We start from the raw sequence: 24,650 nt of genomic DNA on the forward strand, positions 1-24,650 counted from the left end.
ACATTTTTATTCTCAACGCGTTCATCGCGACTTTCATACACGCATAAAAGGGGGGAAAGAAGTATCAATCTAGGCGTAGCCGTGTCGTTGTGTTTACATTACGTAGTTGGTAGTGCGGGTGGGACAGAGTATTTAGAACCTCCATTGAACATAGAGAACCAGTCGTCGTGGCCTTCACTTGGAGAAGCCTCGTTCTAGGGCTTATCACCTGCTTCAGTTCTTGCGCCTACTAGAATCGTAGGAGATCTGGCTCGATTGTTTTGGAGCGTGAAAGGTACGCAACGGCCTTCGGCCATTCGTTGGATATCTGTGTCAGGTCGGCGGAAATTCTTATTTGCGTTGTTACCAGCGGAATGTTGTACTTTCCCGGAGCACGGTGCTTTCGATTTTTTGTCGAACCTCTGTGCCCACTGGACGCGCGTGTTCATGGTCCCGAGAATCAATTCTGTCAGTGTTAACTCTTAACAGGAATACTGAAATCACGAGCGACTCTTGCATTTCATTATTTTTGTACGAAAAAATTATTTTATTCGATACTGATTAATTTATTCGACAAACATTCGATGGAGTACTTTTTTCCAACAAAATTCACAAAGATCAGCTAAATTTTTAGCGGTCACACTGCTATAGCCCTTTAAACATTGGATTTCTGTTTCATTTTTAAGACTTTTAAAAGGACGTAACAACTGTGTTTTTATTATGCACTAAGAATTTTATCCTGATTAATACGTTTCTCGGATCGTTTTGTTCAAAGTCTGTCATGACTCTGCTCACTCAGGTTTGTGAAAAGTATGTCTGTTAAGAGTGTCAGAGTTTCCATGATCAAAGGGATCGATCAAGTTTGCTGCGTTCTAAACGTACTTACGTTCACTTTCGTGGTCGCCGAGACAATTTGTACGTCGTTACTTTATGCGACGTGTGCCGTGAAGTTATATGTACAGAGAGAGAGAGAGATAGAGGCAGCTGGTACCGGAAGTACAGGCTGTTGATAGCGGAACTCGAGGTGAATATGGAGTTCTACAGTTCTTGTACATTCGAATACGAAAGGTATCGTCGAGTCGATATATTCATTTCTCAATATTATTTACGTCGGTCATTAAACGAGTTTATAGTTTTTCCTCGATGATAGGGAACGTGGTAAACGTGTTTGAAAACCTATTATTAGCATTCAGTTTCTTAAGCAGCTGTTACAACTAATTTTTTAACGAGAAGCTCGAAAGAATAATAAAAGATAATTGTCGTGTCCATAAAAAACAGCTTGACGCGCGTTTGTCTAATGGTCGCGGATATTTTTTCACCTGAGTTCCTTTGAAAACGTTCTCCGGCAGATTACCCGTGCAGACACGTATAACGTTATCTCGAGTTCGCGGTTGTTCCAAGAATTTTTCAGACACCGTCCGAGTTAAACAGTCCTCCAATGAATTCGCGAATGACTCAGAAACCCGTTGAATCGAGCGACCCTTCGAAAGGCCCGTTTTCCGTAAGGACGAGAATCTCACGGCGGAGTGCCGTGATCGTTTGCTATCGCTCGCGTCGTCTCGGCAACGCCAGACCGGGCGCGATCGAACGACCGATGTCTCGATAGTTGCGAGCCCCGAGAAGGATGTCCACGTCCTGTCGGACGATGATCGTTTTCCCAACGAGCGATGTTATAGCACGGTGCCGAGGTGTAGAATCTATTCCGATGCTCCATCGAAGCACGATGTATCGAGGCGTAGCGAGTCAGATAAGATAAGCGGCCCGGTTATCGACTCGCTTACGCCCGGTTCACCTGCGTCCTAGGTGCTCTTATCTCGCCGTTTTATCGTTGACCTCTGCTCCGTTGTACGGTCGCGATATCTCGCACGAGAACGTTCCAGCCGTCTGCGTGTGCGCGACGATAGTAATGTCTACATCGGAACGGTGAACAGAGAGACCCACCTACCTTCGCTCGTTCCAATTTCCAGGATTGGCTCTGTCCTCGTTCGTACCTCTTCGTGGTCTTGTTCGCCATGCAGATCTTGCCTCGCCTCGCCTCGCCTCACCTTTCCACCGGTGCTCGCCACCCCGAGCCACCTTCTTCTTTCTCCTCTTCTTCTTCTTCTTCTTCTATCTCCTTTTCCCTTCTCTTCTTGTCTTTTTTCCCTATCCCCGTTCCACAGAAGATGCGATCTTGTCCACCGACCACGCCTTCACGGCGTACAGAGAGCCGAGCGTGCGTCGATCTCGTTTCGAGCGAGCGTGTGTCGTTCCTTCTTATTTCAACGAAGAAGCCAGGGGGAAAAAGAGAAGGCGTAGAAAAAAGGAGATGAGATCGGGCATGCCACGGTGTAAGCGTGGCGCGAGTTTGACGACGTTGATCGTTGAGTAGCATTTAGAGCTGTGGAATGTCGGAAGGGTGGTTTCGAAATCAGATGGTCGCAGGGTAAAAAATTTGGCTCCGTAAAAGCTTTCAACTCGTTTCCATCGCGCGCTACCGGATGTGAACGTTCTAAATATTAATACAATGTTACATTGATTTAGTAATTGACGCAACGTCACCATACAACGGTTCACGTGATATCGAAGAAAATAGATTGTAATTTAATAACAATGGCAATGCGCTTATTATAGAACGTAGCAGTAGTTTTTATCGTGAAATTCTTCGGTTTAACGTGAATCTCGTTTCGAGCACATCGCCCCTTTCTATTAAGTAGACGTACTTCCGTCACCGTTCTTCGCGGTTGGATGCAACGCAAAAAAATCGTTTGCACTCAGGTGGAACGTCATAACCGCGTTACGTGCTCCTCGTCCGAGGATGACTTCTCATTCCCCTCGATCCCTCGACCGCGACACGTCGTGTCACACACTTCTTATATCCGAATAAATTCTCGCATTCTTATTTCCTCCCGTTACCTCGCATTCGTTAATGAATTCCGTAAAAGTATAAACAATCTGAATCGCGCTTCTGGAATCGACCGTTACGTCTTCGTTCGGACCGGAGTGACGGTGGGGCAAGCGAGGACAGTTTATTCCACTGATAACGTGATGTTTTGATTTCTCGCGGCCGCGACAGGTGTCCAGTCCCTCGCAGGATTTCTCGCTGGCCCGGAGCGGGACGAACCCGGTCAGTATTTTATTGCAACATTGATAATTTACGATCACGCTGGAAAAGCCACGGGACCGTGAAGCAATCTCCTCGACGATCGTTGCCGTGAGCCAGGAAAGCTTTATCGGCCGTCGCGTCGCTTATCCAGGTGCGTCATTACTTTGATAGTACATGCGTGCAGCTCGAAAAAAAGGAAGCTTATCTACGGTGGCTCTTCCAGGAACGCACGATAGCGGGAAGTCGAATCGTATCTTGATCCTCACTCCAACGCTAGACCGATCTTACATTTTTCCATCTGCATTTTTTTTCGTCACTTCCCTCTCAAACGAGCTTGGCAGAAAAATGTTATTTGCGTTACACTCGAAAAGGATGATGAGGGTTCTTTGAAATTGCGGATAGAGAAACGTGACGCGATTTAATATATACATAATAAGATGTTCTCTTAAAAAATAATCCTTGTACTATTTGCGATCTATTTGTTGATAGTCTGTGTACGTCAGTTTCATTATGAACGTGACTAGTGGATATAAAGTATCATCGGTGCTTTGGTTTTCTTTCTGGACTCGCAATTAGGAATTAACATTCTCGTCTGATTTACGGTAATGTTCCATTACGTGCCTAATACAGGTGTAGAATCGGTTAACATTCTTGTGTAGCATTAAAGATATTTTCGAAAGCCTCTCATCATCCATCGTATCATCGTGCCTAATATCACGGTGCTTCCGATCTTTTTCTTCGTCGACGTGTCGAGCACTTTTCGATACACCGTGCTACCCGACGGGGCTCTGTGGTAGTCACCGCGAGAGGTTTCGGTACGGCTCGACAAAAGAGGAGACAGGGTGGCGGTGCGTCGTATATGTATGTACGGTGGTCGGGCAAACAACAGGGGCAGGTGGAAGGTTGTGCAACCTGTTGCTTCGTTGCTGGGACGACAGAAACGGTAGGATGAGAATCGTCCGGGTTTGGGTTGCGGCGGCACAGACCGGAGAGAAACATACTGCCCTTGGGTATAGCAATCACAATGGGTCGAATCTCCTCCGTCCTTTGTCTCTCTCTCTTTCTCTCTCTGGGTGCTCCTTCTACCCGTGTGATGTACGCTCTCGTTGCTCCTCGGCTCTCCTTTGGCTTCTCCTCTTCGTTGTCGTCTTCTTCTCCCCGACTTGTTCTTCCTGTTTGGCCCGATGCGGTTCTCCACGTTGCTTCCCCTTCTTCTCGGAGGGACGTCGCGCCCTCGGGACACGATCCCGATCTGACGCGATTTGCATAATTCCAGTATCCCCGCCCAGTCGTTCAGCTGCTCAATTATTAGCTGGAATTTAAGACGTGTTTAAGAAAATAGCTCGACCCGGCTGCTTTTTGCTTCTGCCGATTCCGCTGGCTCCTTCTTCCCTCGTCCTCCTTACGCGGATCAACAAGTGAATCTACCACGTTCATCCGTACGCTCGTCATCTCTCTTTGAAACACACGGAGTTCGCGTCTCGTCTGACGCGTTCAATGGACTTCCACTTTGAATTTAAGAACATCCTGAGATGATCCAAGAGATTTGACTGTTCGTACGTTCTATAATGTACATCCGTTGAATCGTTTCGAACACTCGCCGTCAGCGTGAAACGAGCAATACTCGCGCAACGTTATCAAACACGGCTTTATCAGCCGCGCGATATGCCGACGAGGTCTGTACCTACGGATGTCTGTTGCGGTTTTCGCGTTCCACATCTCGAGGTTTGTTAGTCGTTCCTGATTAAAACGTTTACGCCTCGCTCCAGCCAATTGTACTGACAATTGGTCAAATATTTAGTATCTGCTCGCGAACCAGGATTTTACTCTCGCACGAATTATATGAAACTGCACGAATTTTTTGATCGTCGAATTTTGACGATCTCAGTTGAGAAATTCTTTTGTACGTAATAGAACGCGTGCATAGATATTACAATTCTGCTGGCTTCACATTTTCGATCGGTACGATGTAAACAAATGGGGACACTTGAGCGACCCATCGCATGAATAACTGAAGTGCAAAACGCATCGTCCCTCGCGAGCATTCTTCGAGTCACGAATGTGCAACGTCAGACAGTCGGTGCACACCAATTTTGTTGATTAAAGCGCGCCTTCATCGGTGATATCCACCATTAATCTCGCATCGGGTCGAGCGCATCGCGAATCGCATTCCACGATGCGCGATGTGTGTCTCCGGCGACCAAGAAGAATCGGATGCAACGTGTTAGGGCACATTCCCACTGGTCACTCAGCCACGAAGCGTGCCCAAGACCGTACGCTAATATTCCAATCCATCGCATCATTATAATTCACTTTATTGCCACCCACCTGCGCAGTTCAGCGATATAGACGTTTCGTTTTCGTCTTATTCAATGAATTTCAGATTACCCTCCCGATAATTTCACCGTGATGCATGGCGACGCGACTTCGATCCATCGATATCTCTTAATTCCTTCCTTATTCCATTACCATCCGTTTTTGCTACCTGCTCGAGCACGTGATTCCGTTCAATGCTATTTCTCTCTCCACGTGTCGGTAAATGAAATCAAAATTTCAGATCTCTTTTACCGCCTAAAATTGATCTGCATAATACTCTCGACGATTCTTACATTTTTGGACACTGGATCCATCCCTGATTTGATGTCATTGAAAAAGGGCAAGGATCTCTTGCACCATTCCTGGTACACGGGATCAATATTCCTGAGATCGTTTTACTGAATCCCATGAATTTTCCTTTCTAAAAAGTGTTAGTCTATGAATCTCAATGAACACTTGTTCCACTGGTGTATCATGGGGTAAATGAACACCTGCGATACCGGATTCGAGCAATCAATATGACAGACCAGTGGGAACGCACCCTTACGCCGGAGGCGATGCAAGAAGCAGGGCGAGACGCATCGTGTGGAATCTGCGTGCTCTCTTTAAAGGCGTTGGCCGTTCACCCCGACCTCAGCCTAGCGCAACTGGTTCAAATGCATACGCGGAGGTGCACTACTGGGTAGCATTCTCTTTCTCCTTGAATTATTGTCAATGGAGCTTGCAACCTCGTTTTCGATCACGTTAGAAATCGCGCACGTATCAGTTCCTCGGCACTACAAATATTATATTTACGAAGTTGAGACGTTATCGTTTAAACCGTGTTCGAAAGTAATTTGTAATACAAGTTTTCCCGTTTTCAACCCATTTCCTTTCTAATGCACGAAGACAGAATTATGCTATTCGTCTTTGACTAACGTTGGGCAATTAGTATGACCAGTTTATTTCACAAATTGCTGGACAGAATTAAAAATCTTCAATACGAGGTTCGACTACTTTTTGCAAAAGTATGTATTTGTTGTACCGAGCTATGCGGATATATCGATCTGTCCTACATCTTCGTTGCGGATTTCTCGTAGACGAGCCCGCAAATCAGACAGCCGGGGTTGATGAAGCGTGGCAGCTCGGCTCGTGTCACACGAATTAATAATTGGTTCACGCGTAACACGCGCGACGTTGTAAATCGATCTGGGCAGGGTTTACGACGGAATTTTAATTGACGGTTGCCGCTCGTTAGTGGCACCTTTCTGAGTAATGAGCACTCGGATAATATAAAATGTGAGGGATCGATAATAAAATAGTGGAAATGTATGTAAATGTCGTTCGCACGTCTTGCTCACGATGGAACGGGTAACGACAATATAAAGATAATCAAGCATGGGGGAACTGTTCGACTTTTATAGCTCATTTACGAACATTGTTAATTAAATCTTAAGTTCTACGTGTAAGTAATTTTTCTTGACGAAAGTCAGGCTGATTTCCATATAAATAGACTGCTTCATTTTTAATTGGACGTGTACAAGAATTGTATTTGCATACAGTGTATGTGTAATCAATTTATAATGACGGTGTTCGGTTTCAGTTAAGAAAAAGAGAGACTTTTTAATTTAGTATAATTCGCAGTGGTAGTTCATCTCTTCTATAGCTCGTGGATCATTTAAGTGCTCGAGATCTCTTCAGAAAAACTATTTATTATATTTTTTGTCTCAAATCTGGATACACTGGCGATTGTTGGTTCGTCCACAATCCCAGCGTCCAATGCGAGACCATGAACAGCCCAAGTATTCTCTGGCAAGCGAGTCAAACTTCAAACAATTACACTGTTCCCGAACCTCGGCGCCTGTAACATTCTCTTGGTTCAGTATAAATTTCCTCTCTAATGGCGGTACTGACAGGTCAAAGGCAGCGCAACGAACGTATGGTAGTTTCGCGATTGCGCCATCACAATTTCTTAGTCCCTTCCGCTAATGGATGCAAAAGGATAATGCCGGGGTAGCGCCGCTTCTGTGGATTATCGCATAACAGAAGCGAGCAAGGGACGGGTGACCATAGATGGTGCAGTACCCTCGATAGCCTGCTTTTGTTTTATCGATACAATTGCGCGACCGCCGCGGCAGCAAAACGACCACCGTCTGTAATGGAGACTCTCGAACACATGTGCCGATCACTGATCACCACGATAGAGTCTACCGATCCTTAGCATCGACGCAAACGATGCTCCGAACATGATAAATTCTGTTTCAAACAGTTCTCATACAAAATACAGTTTTTAATCATTTTCAAAAATTATACTTAAGTCGCATCGGAACGAACGAAATCATTGGGTGATCTAAAATCGAGCGTAGCTGTTGCGTGGCGAGAGGTACACGCGCGTGCACGGGGGCATGAGCGGCGGCACATGCCCGGAGCAACGTCTGTAGTTTTTCTGATTCACGAGGGGCAGAAAGAAGTTGGCCGCAATTAACGGCTCCGTAAATTTACATACGTCGGCGATCAGCCGGGATAAATGGCCGGGAGTCGTACCGCGACGCGAAACAGCCGAAGCCGCGAATAAGTAATCGCGTAAATCTCCGCTGGGCAAAAAGGGTTCTCCCCGCGTTTCGTTTCTTCCAAATAATTTCGTCATTCTCATTCACGTGGGTCTGTCTCGGGATTGAAACTACTTTCGTTATAACACATGGGAATGAACGGGGAAGTTCAGAATTTTATTTCTTCATTCAGGGAAAATATGTAGAGTGAACTATGAAATTTTTATTCAGTCGTAAAGTTCAGATCGTACAAGACTTTTCCATTATTATAATTATTATTATCTTATCAGTAGTATCAGTAAATAGTCGTGAAGGTGAAAAAAGTCAGATATCGAGTCTCGATAGTATAAACGTACTTAAATGTAATTGCGTTGAAGTAATTGCTACAATGGATTTCATCCGGTCATTGAAAGACCTGTCGTTAACAGTTGTAAGCATCGATCAGGTTTCTAAAACTCTTGTACTCGCGAACGAGAATCGGGATCAGATGGAAAAGATGTTGATGCATGCGGCAGAGAGACCGATCAGCAGAGAGCAGTAGTCACGTCGATGGCTCGGGCGAAGAGCAAGGGACCACCTTGCCTAAGGGTTTCCGAGTCAAGAGGTTCGCTTACGGCTTACGGAATGGTAGAAGTCTACCTACCGCGGTTCAGCTGATTGCGAAAATAAACATTCATTATTGTAATTACTTTCTGCGACGTGGCCGTGCCGAGAGCCACGATCTGGGAGCCGCGACGACGTGGGCCCCCGCGAGGGGCGAGGAAGGAAACGGTAGAATGAGAATGAGAAGACGACGGAGACAGGGAGCCGCACCGAGACGGTCTCCGAGCAACCTCTCTCCTCGTACGTACATACACACATACGTACATGTATATACATATGTATATATCTGTAACGAGAGTTTCATTGACGTTGGTCGTCGTGCCCGCGGCGGGTTAATTACAAAGTCGAACCGACGATTCCTTCATTAGCGAAAACGAATCGGTGAACCCAATTGCTGGGACGAATCCTCGTTTGCATCCGATGCGTCTTCACGCAACGAGAATCACCGCGATTCGCCCCTGTGATTGATCTGCTCTCGCTCCTGGAACTCCACGGAAACTCCACTGTTTTAATTACCATTGCCAATTTATTTGTGGGACTCGTTAATGAAACCCTGTTGGCACCGACGGAATTGGGATCGGTTCTGGTCTTCGTTTTCTATACGTATTAAAATTGTGCGGATGTGTATTCGAGTCCAAATAACGTATCAATTATTTTGATGCACCATTTGAGTCGTTCCTTGGATCCTCGTTGTGATCATCTTGTTGGAGTATCGCTATCTGGTAGAGATGCAACGGAGAGTAGTACAAATTGAATATGTATTCAGGTGATTCATGGCCTGGAAAGTTGCGATAAGGTATCACGGCTTGTCGACTGCACTGGGTCATTAATAACTTATTGCACCGGATGAAATAAGTGAGGGATCACGTTCCTAGCTAGTTCTTGAAAAATGAACGATACGTCGGAATAAAAAAGCCTGTTCGTTGATTATCTAATTTATGAATTATTAATTCAATCCGGGGCGACCGATATTCAAATCTTTTGCGTTCTGTTTTTATGCTATAAAATACACACACGATTAGGCAAATTGCGTCGTCGTTTCCTTCCACTGATATCTGTCGTTTTTCTATCAAATTAAGGAAACTTTATTTATTGGTAGATCGATGTGTTTCAACGTTCGTTTCGAGGTACTATGAAATTTGTGGAAGTAACACGAGTTCAAAGAGATCCTCGAGCATCCTTGAGTGCGTCGACCCGCGAACATTCTTACCGCGAGTATAATCAAGATCGACGGTCTGTGCAATTAAAAAGAGAGCCGTCGATGGTTGACCGTACTCTTGAATCGTGCGGCAGCGCGCGGTGTGACACGAACGAAAAGGAGCGTGGCAGCGCTCCGGGTCGAGAGGGAAGAGAGCAGCAGGTCCCGTCCGGATCGCACGGATAAACCGTCTGGCGTGCACAGTGCCGTGAATTAATTATCACCCGTGGGCCCCGTGTTCGTACTTTTAATCGGGCAGGGCCCCGACCTCTCGGCCCACCTCGTGCCTCGTTTCCACGTATAAAATGTTCCTCGTGCCGCAGTATTTCACGCCTGCCCACGCGCGCCCTTTACGCCTGGCGACTTCCTCGCTCCTCTCGTCGCAGGTGCGCGCGCGCGGGGTGAAACCCTTCCGCCGAAAGGTACGGACTTGACGTTCGTTTCCGTTTATACGGATCGCCGATGATCGTGAACCTGGAAAAGGTGGACATACGCCGAATAACAGATGCGCAGTGCGTACAGTAAGAAACGGTATCGACGGTATGCGAGCGTATTTATTCGAGCGATGCGGAGTCATTAATATTCGTGCGTTATTTTCCGTTTTGTCGAGCGCACTTCCATTCCCTAGTGATCATATTATAGAAAATCGCGTCGATATTTCATGTCACCACCTCGACTACGTTGGGAACATCGTTGATAAATGCAACTCATTTGTCATCTGAGATCGATCCCTTAATTCATGAACGCATCCGGACGCTACTCGTAAATACGCGCCGACGGTTAATTAGATATCGTGAATACGCGCTGATTGCCGTACGTCGTACGCCAATTACTCCTATTATTTTCCAAACTGTTGACGAACTGGTTCGTTGCATGGTCTCTCTAAACTCGCTGCCGATGTTTGCAAACGATACAGGAAACGCATTTACGGTATCAATTTAGGAAATACGATCTGGATAGAAACTTCTTTTATCAGCAGTCCTCGTATTTTCTGCTATTTTTCTGTAAACGCGTAAACATCGACAGGGTCTGGTCGTTAGTAATATTTTCGTTCAGCCGATTGAAAATATATGCGATCCGAAGAACGTGTGGGTTCTGGTATATCGTAACAAGATCATAAAATTTGGAAAAACTGATAATTTATGCTCAGACTCGGTGGACTTGTGTCCCAGATAATTTTTCGAAAAATTCTCACTGATTTTCCAATCGCCTCGACGGAGTCCATTCTAAATCAGGCTTTATTGATAGCGTTCACGTTCCCCATCGTATCCGCTGCCCACGCCCACAACCTCTGCCTTGCCAATTGCCGTTCGATATTCGGTCGAAAGTGTGTCGAACCGAAAGAGACACCTCGAGAGCCGCGGAAAAATCGGCTCTCATCTAGCACGTGCGTCCTTTCGACGCGAACGCCGTCGAGAATGCAGTTGCACCGGTCTGCAAACCTAGCCTCGGTCATTTTCTACGTTTCTATGTACGTTAAGCCACCTATCCATTTGTATCGTACCGTCGTACCGTATCACCGTGTGTCACTTCGAGCGACCATTGCATTGTACATAAAAAATTAATGCAAAGAGTTCATCTGAGAAATTCGTAATGATTTTCATTTAATGATTTCGATAGAAAACGAGCTTTCCTTAAAGTTAACAATTTTTTATTGATAAGAAGGAACAAATTTTACGTGAAGAAAATAAATAAAGTTGCTTACATATATTTTCTATAAATAAGAGAACTTTTATAAGGGATCATTTTAGTGTTAAATTGCGCAAGGGTGTACGGATTGTACGCTTTAGCTGAGCGGATTCACGCGATATCGATTTCGTGTACAGCAGCGATCACGGCAATTAATCTGACTCGTTGATCGGTCGAGTTTCATGGGGAATTTACATCTGCGCACCGGCGCTCCTTTCATTCAGCCGTTCCCTGCGGTTTCAGTCGGAAGATCGGAAAAAATCGATAAGCGAATCGTCTATTGTAATTAGCTCCGGTCGATACGTTGTCGGAGGATTTATATAGGATTTTGCTGGCTCGGCAATTAGTCCCGTATGGGATCCTCTCCCACGACTCCGTGGCTAAGATTGCGCGAGAAAACTCGCGCTACTTAAATCGTGACTCGACCGTTCCGATTCGTAGCGAATGTGCAGCCTCAACTGAATTTATACTAGCTTCCGTTTTCGAATTATCCGCTTTTTCAACGTTTCAGTTTATTCTCGAGCTGCATTCAGAAAATGTGCAATTTAAATCATTCCTAAAATATATGACACTTCCGGCATGTATAAATAATTGTACACTAAACGGTATGCACGAAAGTATAATATTTTTAAGAGAGCTTTCACTAAGAATAATGGATTCGTAACTCCGATCGGATAATCCAAATGCAGCTTGTCTGGCGCATGATTCGTCTAATTGCTGAATACATTACCGTTCCGGTTTATCCTGAACCTTGCAACCTCTAAGCTTCTGAGCTATTCGAGTCACATCGAATCATTTCTCCTGCGCTCCATCACACGCTCGGTTAAACAGTTTAATTAATTGAAACGGTTAGCATTAAATTGGCGAAATATTGCCGGCTGCTCGTATCGCTTGAATATCAGATACGAGACGAGCGTCATTTGTCCTCTAATCGCATCAATTCCATTTTACACGACCAGATCACGTTTATAAAATAATTAAATGTTACACAAAAGTATGGGAGGTATTAAAAGCGAATTGCATTTAGATAAATTAAATTTTTCAATTCGTTCTTACGAACGATGTATTATGCATAAAAATGTACGGTTTGTCCGTGACCTTTGGTTTTGGGCTCGATGCTAGGTACGCCAGTGGGTGGTCACGTTTGCTATCTAATTAATTGATACGTTCGGCCGTTGCGCTGTGATCGAACGCAGCTCGCAGCCGAGTATGGGGAAAACGTTCCCCTTTGGCTTCTGGTATATTAATTAGGCGGTTACCTACCTGTACCCGGGGATCCTGCCAGCAATTTGTCTTGAAATGCTTGGTAAAATACTAATTTCGTTCGCCGATTCGTTCGGAGAAACCCTGAATGGGTCGGCTTGTCTCGGGTGCCTCGCGGAGGGGAGATATCGCGTACGTTGATCAGCTGCGTCGCTGCGGTACTCTATCGGTGTTGGTACCGTGGTATATAGATCCTAGAGAAGCCGGGAGTGGATCTCGTTTAATTAATCGAATCAACGGCGAATAGTAGCCGGGATCTTTAATGTTACATCGGTGTACGGTCGCGTGTTACTCGCTCGTAACGCTCGCTCGATGTTGCTTAATTCGAGGTGATATATTGGTAAACCGATGCTAATTAGGAACCTCGTTCGATGCGCAATGATGCGTTCCTTCTTGCGATTTGTTGTTCCCCTGGTTTGCATCGTCGAGATCGGATCGTTCACCGGTGTTACTTTGCTCCCAGTAGAATGCTTCGGTATTACGTGCCCACATTCCCATTCGTATTCAAAACTCGTCGGGTTTATTTTTAAATTGCATCGCTATATAAGAATGTACACGTAGATTCTATCGAAAAGAATGTGACCGAGGGAGAATCTCAAGCGATTTAGTAGAAAAACAGGCGAAAGGCTCCCCGCTGCGAGCAGTCGTTCCCACTTGAAAATCCGCCGTGCAGTAGATTCAGCCGTTCGACGTCGGACTTCCGCGTCATGTATCAAACGGCACATAGGAGGCCGAGTCTTTTTCGTCAGTTTTTTCAGTCAGACATTATGGTACGTGGCCCAGATCACGGCCAGATATCAAATGCAAGAATGTTTGCTAATATTTTTTATTCGTGAAAAACTGATAGTTCTACCAACGTATCAGTTTTTTTATGTGTAATTTTAACTCGGAGAGACTCGGCATTCCTTTATATCTTCTGATGTTGCGTATCTCGTGGCATCTCTCTCTCTCTCTCTCTCTCTCTCTCTCTTTCTCTTTCTCGGTAGATCGGTATTGATCGCGATCGTGTACGAACATTACGTTGAAATTGCGCTATCCGTTTGACCCCGTCATGGGATTGATCGCCTCGTCGATCTCGTTCTCTTTTCACTACGCTGCGGTTACGTGCACTGGTTTAAGTCGGCTCGCTCGTGTAGCAAATAAGCTTAATCCTCTTGCTCGTAGCCTATTGTTCAACTAAAATTGGCAGATACATCTGAAAATTGAGTAACATTTTACAATCAAGCTTTCTAGGAACTATGTTTTTTTTTCATGAAACTCTACATAATTTTGTTACGAGCGTACACCTTCTTTCATTTTTCTACAAAATCTACAATCTAAAATATGAACGGAGGCACAGTTCAATTGGACGAAATTTGGATTTCCATCGATCGCGTCGCCTATCGGGTTTCGAGAGGTCCGCTGCTGGATCATCGCCAGCGGAAAGAGGGTGGCGTGGGTGACTCGCGTGAGCGAAGCGAGCTGACCCGAACTCGGATCTCGCATGAGACTCGACCTCGCTTCTCTCCTCTCTCACCCATAGCTGCTATCTGAAAATAACCGCGTTGCCTCGTTTGGCGTCATCGACCATCCGAATCAACCACTGCTCGCTGCCCTTTCGCCAGTCGTTTTTATCCGATCGCGATGGAACCGCAATTAACTTCCTCGCGTTGCATCAACATCTGAATATCGACTTACGCGGCGACCCCCGATCGGCCGCTGACGATCGATCCACTGGCCGTCAATTGATCGGCGCCATGCGACACAGGCCGTAATGTCGTCATAAATATTTCATATAATAATAGAACATCCGATAGAACGTAAACGAAGAAACTGCTTGCTTTAAGTACAGATCTGATCTGAAAATACTGAAAGTGTGCTTCACGTTTAAAATCAGAATTCGCAGTGAACGTGAAAGTCTTTCCACGTCGCGGTGTCAGATTTTGCGCTCGCTTCCCGAGGAACAAATTGCAATAGCCATTATCGCTTATTCCGGCATATCGAGCGCCTCGCATTGCGCAACGTCGAAATATCATCATCATTCACGCCTTGTTAAAGTACCCGAAGAAGGCGATAGAAATTTCTATAGATCGGGACTGCGCCGGTGGCCCGAGTGGTAATCGTTGCTAATATCTGCCATGTTACGGCTATTACCGTATTTTATCGGGACGTAGCGGTAAATACTTTCCCCGCTCGAGTTACGTGGCTTTTCAATCTCCTTGTCCCGTCATCGACAGCGAGCTCGGTCCGCGCTGCAGATTCGTGTGCAAAATGTAATTTGTGACGTCGATTCGACTCGATAAGTTCACGAATTTGATGAGAGGTTCGTGCAACGAGAGCGAACGAAAGAGATTTGTCGCGTGGCGTGTTTCAATTCCGGCGCAGTTACATTCACTTATCCCGCTAATTCGTAATCGTTAGGGCGATCGGTCGGGCCGCGTGCGTGCTGGATCCGCGGGGGCCAAGATTATTTTCTAACGAGAGATGTGCGTGGCCCGACATTATTTATAGAACAGCGTGGAGACGTACCGACAAATTGCATAGGTGAGCACGGTGAGCGAGCACCGCGAGCGGCAAGATGAATTCTCGTTCCGCGGATCTCGTAGATCACGATCCACGAAACGTAGGTACGTCTGCTCGAGTTCCTGCGGGTCTCTCCCCGCTAGCCCGCTGCCGCGTGGGTGTCGTGCTTGGCAGGGTTCCAGGGCTCGTGGGAGGCTGACCAGGCCTTATAGACTGACCTCAGCCTCTGACCTCACCCGAAATAGTCTCTCTCGTTCCCTGGCTCGTATCTCCTGCGTTTCTATTTCCGAATTTTCCTCTCTCGAGCCTGAGAGACGTCTCCCTGGAGTTCGCAACGCGTCTCGGCAATGTCAGTCTTCAACCCGTGTCAAAATTAATGTAATCGCTACATCGACGATTGCTTCGAATCCAAAGACGAATGCATAAGTGATCGTACGATTCATACGATCCTCTGCACTGGTCAAAATGAACTATCTTAAAATTCGTAAATTGATTTAGACGTGTTTTCATAATTTTCCTCGTGTACATTCGATCGGTTCGGGAATCCGTGAAGATCCACCTAAACGCGATCGATGTAGCGGCGCGCGGTCGGACGGTTGAAAGTTCGAGATCGGCGTAAACGGTGGGACGTGCCGGTCGGATGGTCCGAGGGCTATTTTCGGAATGTTCGTTTTTCTTTTTGGCGTGGACGGTAGCGAGCAGCAGCGGCGGCGAGGAATTATGACGTGGGCTGCATGGCTACGGGTAGGCAGAGTAGTTCGTTCCATTAAGATGCAAATTCGCCAATAATTCCGCGGCGCGGCCGCTTGTCGCCCTGCTCGCGTACGCCGGCTCCTCGTAATCGTTCATGCCTCCTCGACCGGATCGCCGCCGCCGGTAGAGGTGGAGGCCGTTTTCCAATTCCCCGTGCATCACGGGCGCCTACGAGAGTTAATTATTGTCTCGGGGATTTAATTGCCCGCGTATCGCGATACCCCGTTCCTTTTACGGGGGGAGATCAGTATGTACGAGTCGGCCGTAAACACGGCTGCGTGCGTGTGGTGCGGAAAGCTGGATCGCCACGCTACTTTCCAGTATGTACAACCAGTATCCGTTACTGGCCGATGCAGGAGATATTTGTTTGGACGATTGTCCGCGCCGGTGCAGGCTCGAGACACACCCCGTGCTTTAGGTTAAAGGTGATTGCTTACCTTTTTAAACCAGCAACGCAACAGCATTTAACTGACTCTACGTCGTAGCTACATCGTATTTGTATAGGAAGTCGAGTGGTATTTTATTCAGGCGACCAGCCATAAATATCTATGATATGGATTATTGATGTTCACTAATAACGTTATAGTTGGCAGTCACCCTGTCGTCTCGCTGTTGGTCAGATCGCAGGAATCTATACAGTTCTAAAAAAAAATCCCCGCTACAAATACCGTCCACGGGGTATGAAGAAGGTCAGCTGAAAATATTTTCGGCCTCCCGATCGTTAAACGTTTTGTTCACGACTTTTCATTAAGCGTTTGCCACTTATTTTTACTGTCGAAACGATTCACACCGTACGTCTCGTTCGCTAATTGTTTTTTAATTAACGTAGACTTCAGAAATTGTAGTCGGTAACGTTATGTCTGTTGAACGCAAAGATATTAAGTAATGGATCTACTGTTGGTGCACGAAGCGGAATTCGCAGGCATCTCTAACGAGTCTAGAATATGGGTTAATGAAATATTCGTTTTAGCTAGATTCCCATAGAGTACTTAGTAAAATACGAGCACCGATCCTCACTGGAAAGTTCATTTTCAACTTGGGACTCGATCGTCGATTTTCTGGGAATTGCATTGCATCGTAACTTTCATTGTTGTTCGGTCATGTAACAGAATCTGTTTCAATCGGCATGATGAATTGCCACAGTGGAACTAATGATCACGTTAATAATTTCAATTCTATGTCTTCTTGAAATTCCGCCTGGCCAAGAATACCAGATCGAGTACGGCTTAGACACGTTACGTATGCGTGACCGGCGATCGTATTTCATAGCTTAATAGTCAAACATCATTGAGATATTAATGTTACACGCGGCTCGTACACGTACGTACGTAGGTATGTGCAAACCAGTCGCCTCACAGTCTTTTCATCGAGTTGACTGCACAATGCTCGGACCCAGATCGAGAGTAAACGGTTTCGAATCTATTCGCGCACGAGGGATTTGTAGATTTTTTACGTGCGTCGAAATATTTGTGAGGTCGATTTAAGAAATGAGATTCTGATTTCTATCGCCTATTAGAAATGGTCTGCGTGACACTTTCGATGCTGCGCACGTGTTTTAATACGTTCGACTCTTCTGCGAACGAATAAATTCTAATTATAAATAACGTGTGAGAACGGGTCGGATAGAAACAACGCGCTTTGTGTAGTTACACGGCTTAGAACGAAATAGGTAAATCGCGTGGACAAGGCTATCGGTTTCCTAATCTCGTAAGCCAATATCGGTGATCCGCCAACATAGCCAAGTATGTACTTACCTACGCTTCTCGTGCTCTGCTCGAAACTCGCGGATCCTTGCCGAGCCGATCAGAGCCTCTAACGTATTTCCAGGGATATCTAATTACTCGAACGATCCGAGACCTGAATGCCTTCACGCACACGGCGACACACGTTGTTGTTGCGTGGCGTTTCCTATTTTCAACGCGATCGGTGCACACGTTGTTCTACCTTAAGGGAAACACGGGTTTGTTCGTACAAGTGTTAAGGGAGAGACTACAAGCCATCGGTTATTCGATCAACGGAACGTATGGCGCTCTACCGATCGTTGCTTCATCCGGAATTGTTCCATTCGAAGTTGCAGTCAGAAATTCATTGATGCATTAGAGAAGTTCTTTAGCTAGATGAGACCGTAAATAAGTATTTCAAAAATATTCACTATCTAGACTCTAACTTCTTCACTGTTTAGGCGGACAATTGTCTTAGTTTTAAGAAATGAGATTGGTCTAGAAACTTACGGTCGCTGGAATAAAGAAAAGCAAGAGAGACTCACTAGGACTTACATGTATGTATTTCTCAATGTAAACAGCTTCGACTCTCAATAATTTCTTTCCACTGCAGTTCGTTCATTTCAGTTGAAGAGATTGAGAAAAATTCGATTATATAATTTTTTCTCGATTAAAATTTGATTCAGTATCATTACAATTATCACGGTGGTGAGTAACGTTAGAACGTAACATGACGTACATCGAATTGCATCGTTTTGAATTTGGATCGTAACGAGACGAGGCACAATACACAGAATGGAAGAGGGATCAGTGTCTCTCGGTTTCCTGTTCCCGGAACGATTCCGTGATCACCGGCGCGGATGAGTAGCCGCCGGTATGAGAAGTCGAGGTCCGAGCAATAGCAGAGCAGAACCGCGATCCGTGGAACGAATGTTAAGTCGCAGATGTTATCGTCCCAGATATTTACTGGCCTGCGAGCCATCAGACCGTTCCAGATTAATGGCGCGATCGGTAATGAACGTGGCAGCGTGGACCGGGGCAATCACGGCTTCTTGGTACCACAAATCCCGGGTTCCCTCCGGCTTCCTGGCCTCTCCTCGTCGTCGCGTCGGTTTATCGTGGCGTGCACGTGTGCATACGCGCCGTCCGCACGCATTATCATCGATACGTAGAGACCGTCCCGTATGAAACGTACGCGTATTCTCCTCTTTGATGTCGTCCGGTAAAAGGGTCTTGCACCGATAGAGAGTGCCGATCGTATTATTATTAACGTGAGACCCGTAGCTCGTTAGCGGCCGCTAATCATCGATTCGGTTATTAATAACGACCCTCGGTGAGTTACTGACATTTCAGACGTCTCGCACGGGAAGTTCGCTCGAACAAGATAAATTAATAATTGTGAACGAACGATATATGCGCGCGTGCAAGCTCGATGATATCGGATATCTAGACGTTTCATCGTCCACGTCCCGGGGCGATTTGTCACGTTATCATTGAGCGTAACAAAGAAAAGTGGAGCTGGTACCGGGCCGCGACACACAGGGGGATAAACTTTTTACTCTGTACGCACGCGATCGATTGATGAATAGCCGGTAATAAGTATACCGTGTAACGTTCGAAAAATCCTGATCGGACATACGTATAAGAGGGCGACGCAAAGAGGGCCGTGTACAAGAACGGAGGACCGTGTATCACCGGCTGATGGGAACACCGGCAACATCGAATAATACAAAATTCGCCGACTTATCCCGCGCGGATGCCTCCAGCATTTGTTCCAATCTAGGCGACCCGGGGCAATAAATATGCCTCTCCGGCTGATATAATGCGAGCGTGGGTCGGGTACCACTGGAATCAGTCCTCTCGCAGCTGCTTGATTTACGCCATATGCCGCGATGCATCACGCGGCTATCGTTCTGCTTGCGTTTCGCGCACCGAAAATAGGTTCGACTCTCGTAACTCGATGCCCTCGCCTTGGGTCTCGCCTCTTACCTATTGCGAGAACGCGAGCACGATTCGTTTCTTCCGAAATCCTCTCCTTATCCCTTCAGGGGTTTGCGTTATCGAGCATCGTTCGTTTTCGAGGCTCTGTCTGCCTTTTCTTTACAATCACAATTTATGCTTTCTCACAGTTAGAAATTTATAAGATGGACTATCTTACTTCATTTTAATGTTCCTTCGATCGATTCGCATTGCTGCAATGTCTACTTAGACTCGATACAATTTTTATAATCGGCATCTGTCGCGTCGAATATGAAGCTCGCTCGTATCTCAATTATAGTTAATTTTGCATATACAAATAATTGCTCTTGTTAATCCCTCTGGATCGACTCTATCGATCATCGCGATCCTTTGGACACCTCTCGCGGGAAAAACGCGTTTTCCACGAACCAGTTCTCGATTCGTGCATAGGCGGGACTTATCAACGAGCTTGGTCCTGCGAGTCGATACCCGAGAGACAAAAAAATATATAGGATACATCCCGTGGCGTGGAGGACGGAATATCGCGTGTCGTTCTACCCTGAACATTTCAGCATTTTATGAACACGGAGAGAGAAAGAGTCGGCCTGGCGCACGAGGTCGTGGTTGCCGTGCAACAACGTGCACACTTCTCTGCCGTTCCTCTTGCTTCTCGTTCTTATTTTTCCTCCTCGTTCTCCTTCCGTGGCCTCTGTCGTTGTTCGCTCTTCGGCAGTTCGACCTCCGTGGACCGGTTTCGACCCGCGGCTACCGGCGTCAATGAAAAACTCGGCTTATGATAACACCGTAGCCCTCGAATGCAACGTCGGTAACTTCTGATTGGACCGGCGCTACCGTAATTACTAATTGCCACCGCGGCTTAATTAGCAATTCTCGTCGTCGGCCAAATCGACGCTCTCTGACCCCCTCTGGATCTGACACTTTTTCGTTAGACCGTTTACGCGTTTTTAGAGGAGAATCGAACGTGCAGGAAATATCAAAATTGTGACTAACAATCTGAATCGATGAGAAGAAGAATTTGTTATCTCTTACGATCTGTTTAACACCAATGATTAATAGATAAGTATCAGAAACATAAGACTTGAGTCGTAAAATCAGATTTTTCGAGATGTTTAATTTTTTATAAAAATCGTGGAAGTCAGTGAACGAGCACTCGATCTGACACGACTCCCTCCTGTTTCTATCGCGAGAGAATTCCCTCGAACGATTCTTCGGGACTGCTTCATTAGACGGCTGCACCTGCGCTCGATTCCAGACCCTTTCCTGATTTCGACTGCCTCGTTATTCGCTCGCGTACTTCCTTTTCTTCCTCTCGTTCATTTTGGAATAGTTCGAGACCGTCCGAGGGACGGGTGTTCTGGATGTAGACTAATTATTGCCGCAAACAGCTCGAGAATCGGGTTTCAGGAAATTGAACTTCGCAAATAATAGGCAACGCCAGTGCACGTAATGAAATAACCATTAAGTCGTAATGAAAGTTGCTCTCTGATTGCTGGAAACGCCACGTTGCAATAAAATACAAATTCCTTCGTTTCTCGATCTTGGTTTGTTAGATCCATGATAAAAGACGTAGGGAAAAATTATTCAGTAAATATCATAGAAGGTTTTTCAGCCTTTCTGCTTCTCGGCGTTCCATCGCGCCGCTTCATGCCGACGATACTTGGCTGTAAAATAAGGGGAAAAGATTTCGACTGATCCGAGTTATTCACAACTACGTCCTCCTTGACGAATGGAATAGAAACGCAGATTACAAAAGGTCTGTCTACACATCGGGCATGTGAGAGCACGCCTAACAGGAACCGTGCACCGAGAGAAAGAGGGAGAGAGAGCACAGTAGAGAGAGAGAGAGAGCGCAGTAGAGAGAGAGAGAGAGCGCAGTAGAGAGAGAGAGAGAGCGCAGTAGAGAGAGAGAGAGAGCGCAGTAGAGAGAGAGAGAGAGCGCAGTAGAGAGAGAGAGAGAGCGCAGTAGAGAGAGAGAGAGAGCGCAGTAGAGAGAGAGAGAGAGCGCAGTAGAGAGAGAGAGAGAGCGCAGTAGAGAGAGAGAGAGAGCGCAGTAGAGAGAGAGAGAGAGCGCAGTAGAGAGAGAGAGAGAGCGCAGTAGAGAGAGAGAGAGAGCGCAGTAGAGAGAGAGAGAGAGCGCAGTAGAGAGAGAGAGAGAGCGCAGTAGAGAGAGAGAGAGAGCGCAGTAGAGAGAGAGAGAGAGCGCAGTAGAGAGAGAGAGAGAGCGCAGTAGAGAGAGAGAGAGAGCGCAGTAGAGAGAGAGAGAGAGCGCAGTAGAGAGAGAGAGAGAGCGCAGTAGAGAGAGAGAGAGAGCGCAGTAGAGAGAGAGAGAGAGCGCAGTAGAGAGAGAGAGAGAGCGCAGTAGAGAGAGAGAGAGAGCGCAGTAGAGAGAGAGAGAGAGCGCAGTAGAGAGAGAGAGAGAGCGCAGTAGAGAGAGAGAGAGAGCGCAGTAGAGAGAGAGAGAGAGTACAGTAGAGATCGGATAATAGCCCTCTAGCCGCGGTGCAGCAGTCGGGGCAAGTCAGCCATCGACAAATGGCCGTGGCCATGCAATAAACAAGCCGCGCAATTAAGAGAGCAGGTTAATTAATGTGGACCAACTAGGAGGAAGGGTCTCCGCTCTCTCCTCGTCTTCTCCTTCGCCTCCTTCTGCGTTTCCAGTAGGCTCTTCCTCCTCGTTTCACTCGCTTCTGTCGGCGTAACCACCGGCGTGCACGGTAGTTATCGAGAACCGAACCCGACCTTTTTTTGCGGTACTGGGATGCACACACGGCAGTCGGGACGTCACGGGATTTTCTTCTGTCCCGTCTGACGCGAGGCCGAGACGAGGGAGGAGAGGATCGGAGGAGAGACACGGTGGCGGGATATTCTGGCTATTCGTGAAATCGGTGAAATCGATTCGACACAGGCTCCACGAGACTCGTAAATCCTGCCTCACGGGTTTCACCCTTCGCGCTCCTCGACGTTCCACCTTTGCCTCGTGCTGAATGAACTTCCTCGTGTGTGTGTGTGTGTGTGTGACTCGTTCGCCTCAAATCCACAAAGAATTCATCTTCGATCTCACAATCTTCCATCGTTGAACTACGATCGACTCACTAGGCGCCGTTAGTTATAATGGAACAACAATTAATTCCTGAAATACAACTATTAGATTTGATATTGCGTAGCAAACAGACTCTGAGTAGAGGTAGAAGCGTTCATTTATTACAGTCGATATTAACGACGTTAATGAACATCTACTCTGCTTCATGTATTCTAACATTTTCAACCATCGTAATTAATCTCCTTGTACACCTGATTAGAATCAAATTCTGTATTATAAATGATGAGAGGTGATCTTATTAGGACAAAAACTGTCATCTTCGAGGTAACGTTGCGACTGAAATGATCGACAAAGTAGTTTCTTTTGACCGGAGTGCACGTCGCAATTCTCATTGCAGTGGAAATTCCGCTCGGCATGACTGTACTCGTGACCGTGTTAGACACATCGATTATGAGAGAACGTATCGCGAATAAACGTACGCATCGGTGATCATGGTAATTATCAGACATTTTCCGTGGCCATTCAGCCGTATTCCCTGACATTTTGACGTTTAACGCGAGAACTGAAAAGTAGAAATCAGATACGCTCGACTCAGCCTGTCCCGGCTTGTCGGACAGGTGTTAATGAAATTCTGATCTCGCTAGTAATAATCGATTTTTTCCAACGAAAATGTTCACGCTCCAATTAACATTTCTATTAAAGAACATTTTGAACCGTTTGTACGATTTTTAATATTTATGTCGTGTTCAATGTGTTGAACAAGATTTTGATGTAAACGACATCAGAACGAGTTCCATTAACAATTTTTCGACAGACGGATCAGCCTCATAGAGTAGAAAGGATGAAATCGTCGGGTCGTAGAAGGAATGAAATCGGGTATTTCCTCCTCGAGCCACGTTCTAGATTACACGTGTGATCCCACCCATTGTATCTGAAATACAATTTCTACGTTTACGGGAAAGGCCGATTTTGGTTCGCGGAAGAGAACCGCGGGATTCAATGAGGAAATGGTGGAACGCGGCGAGGAACGTGTTGCTGAGTGTACGATCCTCCTCAAGGCCGTGTTAGACCTTCACCTCTTGACACGAGAGCGTTCGAAGCCTCGGCTCGACGTAGCCTGGAATACCGTGCAACTTATGAACCATACAGCCGCACAGTTTAGTACTTAAAACGTGCTTCGCCTCAACAAATTCCATCGAGTCATTCAACAGCATCAGAAAATACTGCTTTACTATCTTTTACTGTTTCCAATCTGTCCATGTATTTTCCACGAACCATCGAAAGGTATATAAAGTGGGATGAACATAAATAAATCGTAATGAGAAAACGTGCATTAACGTTCAATTATCTCATATTTTATTACATATATATAATTGTATTAGTCAATTAAATCTCAGATTCAATTAGGATACGAGGACTTTAGAACAAATGTTTTTATCGATCAGAGTAAATAGATATTCAACGAAACGATTGCTTTGATGATTTATTAATTATGGAACGTAAAGGACAGAGTCTGAAAGCAGTGGGAAATACCAGGATTAATTATTATTAGAAAATTGCGTCTTCCAATGATAGGTTTCATAAGTTATGCGAGGACCTTTCAAGAACCGATTTGAATTAGTAATTCGCGATGACTTAACGCTTCAGAGAATTGTATTATGACAATCTCAGTCGAATTGTCTCAAGCTAAATGAATAACTGCATCCATGTAATTGCATTGTGACGCCTTCGACGATCTTCTGCTTCCACGAAACGAATCAGTATTCGTTATCACGAGTACTCATAACTGCGTAAACAAATTCTGATTGTTTCGCTTGAAAAAATGTCAGTCGCGATCCAAGTCCCTTTAATTCTATTCGGATAATTTATTTCGCATGTTAGATCGTATCACGATCATAATTACAAATGTGTAATATATGTCTGACCTCCGTGAGACTGTCTGCTCTAATCTACGAGCACGAATTGTCCACGAATACGCACTATGTAACTTCGT

General features: G+C 45.9%; 1 protein-coding gene across 4 annotated transcripts in view; it reads left to right on the top strand.

Moving 5' to 3' along the window:
- Window positions 1-24,650, top strand: part of LOC108625439 (nascent polypeptide-associated complex subunit alpha, muscle-specific form) — a 224,591-nt gene that overhangs the window by 14,836 nt on the left and 185,105 nt on the right. The window lies entirely within an intron of this gene.

The sequence above is a fragment of the Ceratina calcarata genome, unplaced genomic scaffold (assembly GCF_001652005.2).
Source record: "Ceratina calcarata isolate Rehan_Ccalc_2016 unplaced genomic scaffold, ASM165200v1 scaffold351.2, whole genome shotgun sequence".
Classification (NCBI taxonomy): Eukaryota; Metazoa; Arthropoda; class Insecta; order Hymenoptera; family Apidae; genus Ceratina; species Ceratina calcarata.